This window comes from Carassius auratus, chromosome 27, assembly GCF_003368295.1.
Source record: "Carassius auratus strain Wakin chromosome 27, ASM336829v1, whole genome shotgun sequence".
Classification (NCBI taxonomy): domain Eukaryota; kingdom Metazoa; phylum Chordata; class Actinopteri; order Cypriniformes; family Cyprinidae; genus Carassius; species Carassius auratus.
In genome coordinates this window covers 23,279,525-23,294,427 of record NC_039269.1, presented here as the reverse complement: position 1 = coordinate 23,294,427, position 14,903 = coordinate 23,279,525, and the positions used below count along the sequence as shown (strand labels likewise).

The 14,903-nt window shown below is 36.8% G+C and overlaps 1 pseudogene; it reads left to right on the top strand.

Moving 5' to 3' along the window:
• The first annotated feature begins 229 nt into the window (after positions 1–229).
• LOC113046427 (cysteine-rich secretory protein LCCL domain-containing 1-like) lies at positions 230–8,152 on the top strand (annotated as a pseudogene).
• Positions 8,153–14,903: the final 6,751 nt, after the last annotated feature.

Genomic DNA, 14,903 nt, shown 5'->3' with positions numbered 1-14,903 from the left:
AAAATGCCCAACAAGGTCAAAAATGTAAGATTCTGCCATCTTTGTAGGAGGTCTACCTACCACACGAACACAAATAAAAATAGCACAAATCTTCGTTGACTTTGACTAGACATGCAGAGAAGAAGCAACAGTATTTATGCGTATATTTTCATCGGTATATATGCTTCTGTGCTGTGGGTGTGTCGATGTGCTTGTGGGCGTGGCTTAGAAGTTCACTATAAATGAGAAAAGCAGCCTCACAAATTGAAACATTTGAAAGTAACGTTATATTGTTTTGCCGAGCAATGACTCATGATGACTCATTCATAAAGAAACATCAAGAAGATCAAAACAGCTGGACACGTGTAACATCGAATATTAATTATTTCAGCGAATCAACACCTGAGATAAACATCCACGCGCGGAACGGCAAAAGGTAAAGTGCTGCTTAAGATGCTTTCGTTATAAATATGAATTGAAAGTACTACAGGTGTTAGAACGGCACGTCTAGTAAAGATAATATTAATTTATTTAAAGGTAGCATTAGAGTTACGCATGTAACTAAATATGCTAAAGACTTCAAAGACTTGTGTGGTCAGATTTACTTCAGGACACGATCGTATGAAATATTGCATGTGTGTGGCAAAAGTCTTTGACAAGTATGTGAGAAACAATCAGCGCAGTTGTAAAAATGCTGAAACTGCACTTTTCAGACAGGCATTTAATGGAAATACAAACAAATCATCATTATATCACGTTATGGGAAATTCTGTAAAAAATGTATATAAGTATATATTTGTTTGCCTTAAAATGATTTCAGTCTGATAAAAATGATTTTGATTTTACAGGCAGAGGACAGATACCACTTTGGATTTTGTAACTGACAGCTGTGGAAACATGAAGTGTGGACATGAAGATTTATTTAGTGGGTTTGTGCTGCTTGTGACTGTCCAATCTGTGGTTTCCATGGTGATTCCCAATGCCACCCACTTAGAAGCCATCCTGGAAAAATACATGGATAAGGATGAGGGCATGGTGGGAATCCAAGTCAAGGGGTAAAAGAGCAATTTCACAGAGCGATATGCAACTGATTCTTGACCTACATAATAAGCTGAGGGGTCAAGTGTACCCCCCTGCCTCAAACATGGAGTACATGGTAAGATCACATGATTGACATCAGTCACAATTCTACTGAATCATGTTCCTAACTTATGATCAAACCAACCATGAACATTTGACATTTTTCTTCACAAAGTCAAAAATCGAGGGTCAGACTTGATTTTACCTACCCAACTGTGAATAAAAAGAATTGTCTATATCTCATGACCAATATTAAAATTGTACATTATTCTTCAAAATAATAAAAAAATAAAAGACTAAAACAACTGTTTTAAATGCTAGATTTAAACATCATAGCATTAGAAAAAAACAGTTTGAAAATGTGATACTTTGAGATTTCATAATGTTATTAACTGTATAATTCACTTAGTTTTATATGGCAGCACAAGCAATCTAAAAAAAAAAAGGGGCAATCTGGAAAGATATTTCAAATCAATTTAAAATTCTCTGATATCGGACTGATAACTGGCATGGAACAAATATTGTGCTTGAAATAAGTCTACATGTGCATGAAGCACAGAAAGAATCAGTAAATATATTTTAAAATGTAAAACCTGTAAAATCATGCTAAAGTACAACTTTCCCATTGAACTGTGAGTTAAAAGGCTATTTATACATTGGTGGGGTCATGAGGGGCTTATAAATGTATCACATGGCTCTGCCAACCGGTATTGGGTACCACACCATAACCGCACTTTGCACAAATGCACTAGAACACACTGAACTACAGTCAAGTTTGTGGTCTACAACAAACAGTTCATCAGGTCCATCAGGGAGGCCAAAATACAGCTTCTCCTTCCCACATTCTGTGGCTCACCTACTGTACATGGCGCTCAGCCAGACCTTTCAATGCTTTCTGGCCAAATATGACCTGATACTTCTTAGAACCATCTATAGCTGCTTCGTCCCGCTGCATTGCAGTTGGCAACAATGAAGGCAAATATTGACTCAGACATCAAAGCAGAATAGAATATAACGCTCTAAATCAACTGAGACCATCCTTTTATTTTAGCTCTTAGGTCCAGTGTACAACACAGTAGTTCTTCTTTATTCCTAAAATACATGATGCATTTCTCAGCACTGATACATGGATCATTTCATATGACTATCACTTGCAATCAACTGTAAGAGAAGAGTTTCAAAACATTTTTCTTAGACAATTACTTTTGAGTTGATAACATCTGTGGCGCTCTGGGACTCTGAACAATTCAGTGTTAAATCTGTCAAATCCCAGAGCCCTGTATCCCACAGCAAAGTTTAACAGAACGTGTCTTGTGTGTGGGGCGCATGTAGGGGAGGAGACATAAGCTACCTCCATGCCACACAGTCCTCTGGGTAATTACTCTGAAAGGGAAGTAGAGGGAGTCACAGAGGATGCATATCTGCCTTGGAATGTACCCAGATGGTCGCTGTAACTGCAAATTAGGCATCGCAACAAATAAACAATGTCAAGATGGGTCTCAAAGGCCACATAAAAATGCCAGCGGGCTTTGCATCTCTATGCATGTTCTGCTCAGATGCAGAAAGATTGCTACAATTTTATGCACCTGAAAGACCAATTTTAATTTCACATTTATGATAAACATTTCAAAAACATGTTGACGACATAACATATTTAATACAGCTTGCATTAACATCATTGTAAACAGTAAGATTCTTCTATTTTACAAGTGATTTATTGTGCAGGATAAAAGGTGGTTGAGGAATAGTATTTGTTGAGGACTGATGGAATGGAATATACCAGCTCTGCACATATGGAACAGATTAGCACAGGGCAGCAAACTACACATATGTAATTTTAAATTAAGCAGCTCTGTTTTGAAATAATCAGAACACTGTGCTGAACAGTACACCGCTTATTTTTTTCATACAAATTACTTTAAACCAGTAGAGTTTACCTTAATGGCAGTTTTAATATGGCTTTGTTTTGTCCCAGGTTAGTGAAACAGAATTTCTTTATGGTTTTTAACTCTAACTGGCCCACTTGTAGATTTGTATCAATCTACTACAGAACTAAACAACCATGCATTGACGTACATACTGTTGGCAGAACCAGGTTCAACAATTTGCCAAAAAAAGTTATCAGAACATTTTTCTGATGCGTGTTTGCCATTTAAAATATTCACTTTTATGTTGTAAATGGATGGTTCACCCAGCTGGAAATTCTGAAATGTACTCACCCCTCATGTCCAAACTGGTATTACTCAAATTCTTCTGCTGAACACAAAATAAGATATTTTGAAGAATATTGATAACAAAACAGTTTTGGTAACCAATGACTTCCATTGCATGGACAACATTTATTTTATGTTCAATTGAAAGAAAGCTAGTTGTACAGGTTTAGAGGGTGAGTAGATGATGACAAAAGTTTCATAAACTATTCTGGATCTTTTATGCACAAGACATGCACAGGTATGACATTGTCCAGTACAATTAGTTTCATGGGCAAATACTTTTGAAAAATGTCAGGTTTGATTAGAAGGTGGTTGTCACTCTTGTAAATAGCCAAATTGTGTGTGAACTCAACTTTATTATGCACTCAAATACAGGACTGATAGCCATATTCTGCTGCTGTGTGAATATAGCTTGTGGCTCTTCGCTGTGACAGGTGTGGGACACTGAACTGGAGAGGAGCGCTGAGCACTGGGCACACACTTGTCTGTGGGAACATGGACCGTCTCACCTACTGACCCGGATTGGCCAAAACCTGGGCGTTCACTGGGGCAGGTGCTGTATTACAAATGGATAAAAACAATATCACATCAAATACCAATTGCATCTCACTTATACAGTGCACTAACTGTTTGCTTTAAAAATGATTGTCTTTAGAGACAGACCTCCGACATTTCATGTCCAAGCCTGGTATGATGAGGTGAGAGATTTCAGCTACCCGTATCCACAAGAGTGTAACCCTCACTGCCCCTACAGATGCTCTGGACCCGTCTGTACACATTACACACAGGTAAAACCACATTCACGTGTGAACAATTTACATTTTATGATGATACAAGCAATCAGTTGAATAATGCTATAAAGTAATAGCAAAATTATTATTTTTTCACAGCTGGTTTGGGCCACAACCAACAAAATTGGCTGTGCTATCAATGTGTGCTATAACATGAATGTATGGGGGATGATATGGGCCAAAGCTGTGTACCTGGTCTGCAATTACTCTCCTCCGTAAGAATGTTAAGCTTTTTTTCTCATTTGCAGTAATTTGTTATAATTCTAATAAAGCACTATTGTTAGCTTTTGTCATGTGGCATCCATTTCACAGAGGTAACTGGTGGGGACATGCACCATACAAGCACGGGACCCCTTGCTCTGCCTGCCCACCCAGCTATGGTGGCGGTTGCAGAAACAATCTCTGCTATAAAGGTACTAAACCATAGTATATGGACCAGATATTCAGATGACAAAATTTGATTCATTGTTATGAGGTATTACACAGTTAATATATGTTTGACATCCCTAAACTAGATAGGAAAACAACATTTAGCTAACATGTGAAGGCTGTGGGTCATGAATCATTTGAATGATGTAATTAAATTGTGCTCTCTTCAGATGATGGCAGTCATTATCATTACACCCCTGAGACAGAGGAAAATAACTACATTGAACCAGAACCCGAGCCAGTTCGAAGCCACGACACCCCCTACAGAGACGAGACCCCAACACCTTCTCCCAATGAGAACATCGAGAGGAACGAAGTCCTCAGTACTTCCCAGATGTGTAAGATAACTTCACAGGCTGACTCGAGAAATTTTCAGTGGTTGACTTAACTGGACAGGGTCTTTACTATGTGCCATCAGAAAGTATGTTTGCATAGAAACTGCATGTACTGTATGTTCTCTTATATTCTGAAAAAATCAGCACTTCTGTGTTTATATATTGATATCTACTATTATTTTTTGCAGCTCAGCAAGTAGCATGTGATACTAGATTACGTGATCAGTGCAAAGGAACCACTTGTAACAGGTAAAATGGGTGGATTCGCATATCAGCTACACAAAGATGTGATTTGGTCATTCTACTATGAATAATTTCATGTCTGGTAAATCTTTAATCAGGTATGAATGCCCACCAGGCTGCTTGTACAACTATGGAAAAGTCATTGGATCAGGTCATTATGACATGGTAGGTAAATGTATTCGCTTTGCGTTTTATTTATATCAATGTGGCATCGCACAGATTTACAACATTTTTCCATTTACATGTATTTAAATGCTATATCTAATTTTGGACGGATTGTGGACAGTTCAGGGTCTCTCTCATTAATGTTGCTGTTTTTCCAGCAATCCAGCATCTGTGGTAGCGGCTTGCATGCTGGAATAATAGATGATGATGGAGGCTGGCTGGATGTCACAAGGGTGGGCAGAAGGCAACGATTCTCAGTGTCCTTCAAAAATGGAGTTCAGACTCTGGCGTAAGTCACAGAACCCATACGTTGCATGCTTCTGGATGTGGATTCAACAATGTTCTCACATTTTCCATGTTATTGCTCAGGAAAAATCAGAGTGCCAATGCCTTCACCGTATCAAATGTTCCAGGTAAGTGATTATTCTTAATGAGATAAACTTTCAGTTTCAGAAAATAAATTCATTAAGTGTTTTATTACTTCCAGTAAAAGCAGTTAATTGTGGAACTACGGTGGCACAATTCTGCCCTTTCAAGAAACCTGTCCGGCACTGTCCCAGGTAAACTTACTTTTTAACAAAAATAACTTAATGGATTACACAAAATACTATCCAGTGAAATTGTCATTAATAGCACGACAGTTAACAAGATGTGTTTTTCTTCAGGTTGTATTGTCCTCGTAATTGTTTGCACGACAGTTATGCCCGAGTAATCGGAACCCGCTATTATTCAGATGTAAGTCTTCATGCCATTTAAAGGGACAGTTTACACAAGATTTTAAATTAGCCCATGATTTATTCCCCCTCAAGACGTTATCTATATATTATATGTATATGACTTTCTTCTTTCAGACGAATACAATAAGAGTTTTATTTCAAAAAGTACTGGCTGTTCCAAGCTTGCCACGAATGGCTGTTGAGATTCAATATTCCAGTAGAAGTCCAATAAAATGCATTCATCCATCATAAAAAGCGCCCCACACAGGGTTAATAGCGAATCAATGCATTTGTATAAGAAAAATATCCATATTTAATGGGTATTTTTTAAGCCTTTAAACAGAAAGGCATATACAGCTAGGATGGCTTGAGGGTGAGTATTTCATCGGGTAATTTTCTTTTTTTGGCGAACTATCCCTTTAAGAGGCTGTTCACACAGAATACTTCTTTTTCTTTATATTGCATTGTTTTTTTTTACATGTAAAAGTGTTAGATTAACCATTTGACCATAATTTCACACATGGTTCAAAAAACATGACGGTCAAGTTACTGTAATATAGGTTCAAATAAAAAAATGCTAAAAATGTTATGAAGCCAGTGCTTCCAAATATTACTGATTCCCACATGAAATATTATAAGAGATCTCCTGAATACTGTACCTCAGTTGTTTCTCCTAGCCTATAATGAGATGAAATGGAGAGCAACTTTTCCAAAGTTTTCTGCTTCTCAGATTCTTCTTCTGAGAAACAGACCATAGTAGTTTCACATGTCTCTAACCTTACGTTTTCTTAATTTAGCTTAAACCATCCACATTTTTTATATCTATATACTTATAATATACCAAAAAAATTATTTTTGTTCCACTAATGGACTTTAGGAGAATTATCAGAAATGAAGATGATATTTAAACATAACTGATTAATCACATAAGTCTCCTGAGCTATTAAAGGACTATAATATATTCCTCTGGGTCGCTCTATTGCAGCTATTAGAAAAAGTCACTGTTCTGTTACCACTGCAGTAGAAAATGAGCCATTTTTCCTTATTCTGTCCCACTGAGCAGAATTCCAGTATATGCAGGGCAGCTATCCACGCAGGGGTGATTCGAAGTGACTCAGGAGGTTATCTGGACGTAATGCCTGTGGACAAGAGGAAGCAGTACAAGGGCTCCTACCAGAATGGGATCACCTCAGAGAGGTACTGAGAGTGTGTTGAGTCAGCTTTTGAGCTACTACTGCTGTAGAGCTGATCTTTCCTTCTTGGCTTCAGCTAGTCTTCAGACTAACTGTATCTAATATCCCTCTATATGAGCTTGGTTGGATAACGTAATCATTTTATTTAGTGGGTGGCTGAACGGTAATCGTATAAACTGTTTCTCATCTGCAAAATAAAACCAGACCACCTACACAGTCTGGTTTTGTTTTGCTTCATTAAATAGCATTTTGAGGGTATCTTGAGTATCTGAAGGGTGATTAATGAATCATACTAGCATTAAATCATATAGGTTTCTGTCCTGCTGGTTTTGGATTAATTTTGGCCATTATTCTTCCATTTAGCCTACAGAATCCCTCAGGAGGCAAGGCGTTCAGAGTGTTCGCGGTCATTTGAAACCATCGTCCAAGGACAGATGCAAGGAAATAGAGCTCTTGGTAACATAACAGCCAGTAATTACCACGCATTTGGTTTGCTGGTCTTGCTGTGCTGGATTTTAGGCCAGTGCTGTCACGAAAAATCTCCTCAACAGGAAAAAAAAAAAAAGACATCGACTTTGACACCATCTGGCCCTGAGAAAACAAAGTCTCCATGATTATATTTTTCTCTGCGTGTAAATGTCATGTATATATGTGTTGTAAATATAGTCAATTTTATCCATTACATTCATTCTTGTGTTTTTATAAAACGTATATATTTGCTAAGCACATAAAGATATTAAGCATTCCTTAAAATAACAAAATAGGTAATTGTGCATGCAAACACAAAAGTGTTGATGTCTGAACATGTGGAATGTGTAGAAAAGGCCTTGTATTGCAGTTTATATTTTTGTAAACATATTTTTATATCGGTGTTCAGAAGCTGCTTATTGGTGTATTGCGCTTTACAGTATATTATGCTGCATATGTTCAGAATTTGATACTGTAACAACCTGGCAGGCCAGGAAATCATTATTGCTTTAGAAGAATTAAAACAAATGTACCACAAAAGGAGACACATTTCTGTGTTATTTATTTGAATGCAATCTAAAATAAAGATATTTAGACTCATAATTCCTCTGTTACAAATATTACTATACCATCCTGTCATGACTGTGACTATTAACATCTTGAGTGTATCTTAGTGCACTATATTGAAATATTTCATGTGGTTCCATCACACAATGTCCAGTTTTGATGTATTATGTATTTGAATTTCTGTGATTGTTGGCTAAACACAGCTGTGAGGTTATTTCAAATCCGAGACTCTGGAAGGCGCAGACGGAGCCTCTGCACCTTGAAGAATGAAAGCCAAACGTGCCTCATGTGAAAACACTCAACTTCTGCTGGCGCTGCACAGGCACCACAGACAAAGAAGGACATTGTGTGTATGCTGGTGTGTGTGATGATTTCAATCTGACTTCCTGGAGTGCATTTCCTCCATGTTAGGCACAGATGTGGTTGAGTGGTAGTAGTAAGCTCTCTGTCACTCACCTTGACCTCTTTCATTTCCTGTCTGCCCTCTCTCTCTCTCAAGATCATTGCCTCTAGGCTTACAACTCCTTGCAGTTTATCACAAAATCACAAGAATGTTTCTGCCTTGTTCATGTAGCCATCAAATGCAGAGTTTTCGAAAAACCTAAATTTGCACTCAATATATTTTCGCTTATTAGAAAGTTTTACTCATGAAGAAATGAATAGTACTTTTGTCACACTACTGTCAGTAAGATATTGTCTTTAGAGAGATTTGTAACAAAATAATAGCAATAATAATAATACTCTTATTCAGCAAGGAAACATTAAACTGATCAAAAGTAACAGCAAATACATTTATGTTAAAAAGAGATTTATATTTCAAATGAATTCTGTTCTTCTGAGATTTCTATTCCGCAAAGAATCCTGAACAATTGTATCATGGTTTGCACAAACGTATTAAGCAGCGCAAATGTTTTCAACACTCGTGCTCAATTTTTCTTGAGCACGAAATCATATTGATGGCCGCTAAAAAAAATATGATTGCAATTATATTTGAATTTTACTGTTTTAATAAATGTAGCATTGTTGAGCATAAGATACTTCTTCCAAAAACATAAAATAATCTCTTAACCCCAAACTTTTTAATATAATTTTATGTTTTGAAGAAATACAGTATGTACATTTTATGTTGTGAAAAATTCTACATTGACACGATAATAATGTTTCAGACATGAAAGTATCCTGACATAAATGTAAAATGTTTTTGATTTTCATTGTATTTGTTTTTTATATGGAGCAAGTTGCCTTATGGAAGTCTCGATTAGTCCAGTAGTGCACAACAATGAAATCACTACAACACAACACATAGGACTAATTTCACTATATTGTGTCTTATTTCTGTTGTGTTGTGTTAATTTCGTTGTGTTGGGGCTTGTTTCTGTTGTGTTGTGCTAATTTTGTTGCGTTGTGGCTTGTTTTCATTGAATAGTGGCTTGTTTCCATTAATTTTGTTGTGTTGTGGCTTGTTTTCGTTGTATTGTGGCTTGTTTCCATTAATTTTGTTGATTTCCAATGTGTTGTGAAGATTTTGTTGTATTGTGCACTACTGGGACACCGTAGTGTCATATGAACAGCAAGAAACCCACTGATGGTAGAATAAAGTCATGATGGCTGATAGCACACTTTCTACAAAAATATTTGTGACTGAAAACAGAAAAAACTGATTCACAGTCAAATATCTTTCTTGTGGGGTCAAAAATGCTAACTATAGCATAAGTTAACAACTTGTTTCCATTTGTCGGCTTTTGTAAAACAAATTGCAATATATTTTACACACTGTAGTAATTACCCATCTTTTGTGAACCCACACTTTGATGCAAGCCTTCAGAACAATAGTTATCAGTTTATTTGATCATAGTTACCAGGAGATGGATGCTGTAGAAACTTCCCAGGAAAGGCTGGGGAACCAGAGCAGATGTGTATGATGGTCTCCAGAGAGAAGAGGCATACATCAGAGCTTTGTCAAAATTCACAGGCCAGTGTGGCAGACATTGGAAGTGGAACGGGATATGGACATGTCTGTGCTCAAGACACCTAGGTGGCATAAGAATAAAAGAACTGAATCTGCAAATGCATCAATGCAAATACAAAAAAACAAATGTCATCTGAAGGTAATACATGTCTATACTCTCAAGATTCGTTGTGGACCTTTCGTGGGCAGTGAGTGTGAAGCTACACAGGTTTCACATGCTCATGTTTTCTTGGTTTATATCCAATGTCTGAAAGCAGTGCGACTTGCACCCAACAAACTATTGGCTGGATCTAAACTAATGAAAATTCTCTGTGGTTCATATTGTGGTCAAAATGAATGATCAGGATGCCACCAAGCATTATGAGCACACCATAATATATATATATATATATATATATATATATATATATATATTCTAGTAATGTGGTTCATTGCCAAGTTTAGGACATATTAGGGATATTTAATTGTTATTAATTGAAATCTTTATATAAACTTAAATGAAATTTACAAACCATTTACAATTATCCAAGCCTGTGCTGTCAGGGATCTAGGAAGGAGGACCCAATAGCAGTGCGGGATAACAAGGTTTTACTGACAAGACAGACTGATACAAAAGGTAGTGAAGTGTACAATAGATACCACAACAGGAACACAGGAAACAAAAAGCAAGGGAAGGCCACTGGGACAGCTTCAGGCATCTACTGGTAGAATGCCATGGCAACAGAGGCGACAGCAAAACCAGGCTGATCAGGGAAGACCAAACAAGGCACCATAGAGCAGAGTTCAGACACATGTTGACCATACTCTGAAACGGACCAAGTGCCAGGCAGGTAGAACCAGGGCAGGACACATGGGGGACAGGTCAGGAACTCGAAGACAAGACTAGACAGGACAAAGCTCCACCAAAACACAAAATAAACTCAAGAAAAGGAAATATAAACCAATTAACTAATAAAAAGGTCAAGTAACAAAATAAGAAATGACCAATTTAACCAACTTAGAAGCCAACCAAGACCAAGACTAGAAAAACAAACTAAATATTACAAATAAAAGCAAAAAAGCAAGAACAAAATAATTACTAAAACAAGGAGCAAGACAAGAACATAGAACTACAAGAACATAGAACTACAAGAACAAATGGTGCATTCAAGTCATCTCGTATAGATCGTATATACAAGTTGAATGCACATGAACGCCACCAAAATATTGTAAATACCAGTGGGGAGCTCGGGATTTTCTTTAAGCCCCGATCTGGACAAGTTGGGAGCGTGTCAGTGATTAACATGGCGGAATATACAATACTTAAAGGTATTTATCTGTGATATTGTCAGGCTTTTCTATTTACAGCGCAGTAAGTTAATCGACGATGCATAATATGATGGCATTATAATATAACAATGCAAATTGTAACAATAAAGTTGGCAGCAGCTTCATAAAATAATTTAAAACATTAAAAAAACGAAGAATATATAATGCACATTTCTTTGTTCTTCATTTTCTAAAACAAGAGTTTAGAAACATTGCTGTATTTTTGTGTTTTTAATTAAGAGAAAGTACTCCGCCATCTTGCTCCAACCAAAGTGACTTGAACGCACATGCCATCAAGGCCATGTACTGACACAAGAAAAAAACAAACTAAGTGACAGTGCAAAACTCTGACATGGGTAGAATTTTAATTTGCCTTGTGTAATTTTGTTCTTGGTTTTCAAGGATGAGAATATGTCACGCAACCGGTCCATGTTTGCACCTGACTATTTCTCTAGTTTCTTTACATTGGACAGATTATTATTCATATTTAGAATGGGATTTTCCCTGCTGCCCACAATCCTTTCAGAACAGACCTGTGCTCCAGTGGTCCAGAGAGAGATGACCACAGCACTGAATAGTGAGGATGTCTATTTGCGACCAATCCATTTTTGATATCCACCGCCTGCTCATTGTAAGCCAGTTTCTAGAAATGACTCACACATTCATATGAATTCCTCAGAAGCCGCTCGCTTGAGTGGACGTATATGATGTGCATGTGGTCGACAATAAGTACCTTCACATAAGGGCTTGCAGAGGCCGTGTGTGAGTTCACCGCCACAGCAGATTCTAATGAGTATTATTCTTACATACTTACAGGAGGAACTTGCTTTTCTTTGCATTGCTGGTTTGTATAATGATAATGGAATATTTTTAAGCAAGCTTATATACATAAATATCCACCTCACAGCCCACAGAAGTGTCATATCTAGTTCAGATGTTTTAATTCTATACATGTAATTGTATTTCTGAAAATAAGACATTGTGCATGGGCTTGTATGGGACAGAATTACAGGAAAACGGCTGTAACTTGATCTGACATACGTTATGATTCCGAAATGCTGGTTGCAGATGTTGATGTCCTTTCTGATGGGTGGTAAGAACTGGTCTTTATGATTACATAGTTTTCTTATTTATGCACAGAGAGGGAATTCTTCTGAAAATCTTTCAAACTGAGGCCACACTTCCTGATATGCTGAAATATTATTCATCTTAGAGGTTTGTCCTTTTTTTGCCTTTTATGCTACAACACACACTTTGCCAAATCTCCCGTTTCTCAGTACCCTAAATCTTTGGCGCTTCACCCTCCTGGTTGCAATATTGGCTATGTTCTAAGGTGTTTTTGTCAAGATCCCACACACTGAGGTTGTGCCAGTGTGGTGGTTGTGCAAGTTTTCCCTATGTTCACACAGCAGTCGTAAAGCAAAGAGCTTTCTGCCCACTCTCCTGTACCCCCACTGTATGTCCTCGAAGAACCTGAGGAAAATTTTCCGCCATGGCTAAAATCGGCATGCTAACGTTTGGCACGAGCCCTCAGTGCCCTCCTATCACTCACCTGAGAAGAGTGCACACAACCGAGGCTACTATTTTCATCGTAATATTTATACATTTCATTAAAATGTATATTTTCCTTCATTGGGAGTATAAACCATGTCTTGAAATCACGACAGCGGGTTTGTTTTTGTCAGCTAGTGTGAAGCAAACCGAAAGAGAGTGGTTTGTTTGAGTTGAATGCCTCAGTGGGTCATTTACTTGATTTTTGATTTTATATGATTATTCAATATTTTGTCATAATTAATGTATTGATTATATCTTACTTTTAATGTAACATTCTTACAATAATCAGCAATGCAAATATTTAAATTATCTACAGCTTTAAAGTAACTAAATCTTAACTGTTTCTTGTGACTTTGACTTGATATCTCACAATTTGACTGACTGACTTTATATTTCACAGTTGTGACTTCATATCTCTCAATTATGATTTCATATCTCACAATTGTGACTTTAAAAAAACTAATTATGAATATATCTTACAATGTGTCTTTATTTTTCATAATTATGAATATCTCAATGTGACTTTAAATGTCAAAATTTTTATTTTATATCTTGTGTCTTCATATCTCATAATCTCAAAATGTGACTTCAAATCTCTTAATCTCAAAATGTGAATTCATATATCATAATTATGACTTTATCTGAGTGAGACTTTATTACTTTAAATCTCACAATTGTGATTTCTATCTTAAAATGTGAATTAATATGTCATAATTACAACTTATCGACGTGACTTTAAATCCCAACATTTTGATTTATATCTAAAAATGTTACGTCATATACCATAATTATGATTTTATCTCGATTTGACTTTATCTCTCACAATGTGACTATTATCTCCAAATAATGACTTTATCTCACAATTATAAATCTATATCACACAACTGTGACTTTATATCTCACAATTATGAATTTATATCTTACAATTGTGACTTCATATCTCACAATGTGACTTTCTCATTTTAAACTTATCACAATACCTTTTTTATATTTTACTATGAGGCAGAAACAGACTCCCCCAATATCCTTTTTATTAGGAAAAACAAGTAAAACTGCTTATAAAATCACTCATACAGTGGGTTTCTCACATGGGTTTTGAATTAATGAGGTCTCAAACCACTGGCAAAGCATTATAGGTTTTGTACGCAAAGCAAGGAAGCGTTTCAAACCACACTACACCAGAAGTTTTACTAACCATTTCAGAAGAAATAAATGATTTGCTGTGGATGTTTTGCTCTGTCTTTAAATATATGCCCTGTGACTTTGAATGCTGACTGCGCAGGACATACATACAGTGCACTGTGCAATGTGTACACTGCGATGACATGATTTCATCCAAGTCGTGGTGTTTATGTGGGTGCTTGGGTTTCTTCTGCCAAGGGTAAACAGGGAGAGGTGCTGCTTATAGAACTGGGCTGCTTAAAGATACAGTCAGGAGAGGGGCTTGCTCTCACTGTTCACGTCATCCCTGACCTTTTTTCTGTTTGGAGGAGGTATCTGATTTCACCTCTTTTTTTCTCACGTTCACACATAAACCATTGTGGACAGCAGGTGAGTAAAATAGTTGCTTTGTTTTGATCTGATGGAGGTAAGGCAGCCAAGGAATCAAAAAACTGGCTTGCAACCAACATGAATGCCTGCCAGTAAAATCAATTTCATGCTAAATTACTGTATCCCCTGCCTGATCTGTTCCTATAAGAGTTCAGAACAACGTGTAAGTGCTGTCTGTTGTGGTGCAGTACTTGTGTCTTCATATTTACATTTATGCATTTGAAAGATACTTTGATAAGCAGCCTGATTTTATAAAGACAATGTATTAGTTAAAACTAATTAGTTTTATATTGTAACAGTAGGTCTACCGCAGCCAAAGGCTATTACAGTAAATATTACCTG